Source organism: Schistosoma mansoni, chromosome W (assembly GCF_000237925.1).
Source record: "Schistosoma mansoni strain Puerto Rico chromosome W, complete genome".
Classification (NCBI taxonomy): Eukaryota; Metazoa; Platyhelminthes; class Trematoda; order Strigeidida; family Schistosomatidae; genus Schistosoma; species Schistosoma mansoni.
Window position 1 is genome coordinate 44,056,100 of NC_031502.1, and position 1,738 is coordinate 44,057,837.

Consider the following 1,738-nt stretch of genomic DNA (forward strand, 5'->3'; position numbering starts at 1 on the left):
TGCTCAAACTCTAGACTACTGAGCCTTCATTCAATGGTGTTATTATCTAACTTCGGCCGATCCATGATATCCTTAAGCACTAAACATACAATATATTTTGGCTGTTTTTACATTTTTATGTATGAGAAATATTGTTCAGGAGAATAACAAATAGATGAATAATTTTTTCCTTATTAATAAAATTTTCTACACCATAACTGAAAAGAAGATTTTTCAAACTATCGTTTCTTTCTCAAAATAGATACTACTTTGAAGTCATCTACTATCCTATAAACAAAAAAAGTTGTGTAATCAGTTTAGGTGTGTCTCACTTAAAATGAGATAAATAATGCCGAATATAGATTTCTATGCTTTACTTCATTTTTAATTTTTAAGTTTTGTCTAGTCAAATAAACGGCAGGTATGATACAAATACTACTGTTAACGAGCTAATAACAACAACTCTTGAATTGAAAAGTAAACTGTCAAATCAATTGAACAATAAAAATGAACGAAAAATAATTTACCACAGTAACCATAGTTACCCAATAAAAAAAGGATACATAATCTGTTTATCTGAGAAAACAAAATTTAAGTTGCAAAACGTCAAACCTTAAAATTGTTCTCTTTTATTGAATTCATACCTGCCTCAAACTTTTATTATTCCCATAGGAGTTAGCATTATTCAAGATCATTGGAAAGCCCTTTGTCGAGGATGGTTTTATATTAGATGACATCGGCTGTACAGAGATTACCGATCAGGCATGTTGGTATACAATCAAATGACTCATGATTTCAACTGTGAAAATACTAAATTCTCCACAAAACCCCCTCTGATCTATAATCCAATATAGTCGATAATATTATCCTTACTATCGGTATGGTTAAAATTTATCAGTATTAATTTGTCAGTAGAAGTTTGGAACTATGACTAGTTTTATCATTTTATATAGTTTAGATCATGAGTCAATTGAAGCTAGACCACTGTTGGATGCCGGCTCAGTGGTCTATCGGTTAGGTGCTCGCGTGCGAGACCGATAGGTCATAGGTTAGAAACTCGCGAGGCGGGATCGTGAATGCGCTTTACTGAGGAGTCCCACAATGGTACGAAACGGCTGACCAGTGCTTCCAGGTTTTCCATGATGGTCTAGCTTCAATTGACTCATGATCTCACCTATATAAAATTACTAAAATCTCCACGAAACCCCCTTCTGACAGTTTTATCATGACTAAACTTACCAAGTTTTTAGTTCGATTTTTCGCAGACATTTCAGTTTTCAGATTGATTTTCTGATTCATCAACTGTTAGGGTTAAGACAGTCATTACCAATAATACTTATTGGTTATCGAACTATGGGGCAAAATTATTGAAGTTGAAAATGTGAACTAATATAATCCAACTTAGCAGTCCAAAAATAACAAAACTGACGTGGTTCTGTACGTCTTAAGTTTAATTTCCGGTAGGGTTAAAAGTAAACGCCAGTGAGGGGTCCCGAAATAAATGATATAAAGATTCCGGAGAAATTGAAAGAAACATGTAGGTGTGGGTTTTTTGTTACTAAACACGCTTTATTTACACACTAAGGCTGAAGTGTCAGTAAAGATATTAGTTTTGAATCTAAATATAATAATCAAAGTAAACTTAGTTGTTAAATGTTAAATACATTCTACTGATGGGTAAATTGAATTATCTGTTACAGAATTTACTGTTGCATAATTCGATTTTGCGGTTTCCTCTCAAAAAACATTTATCATAGGC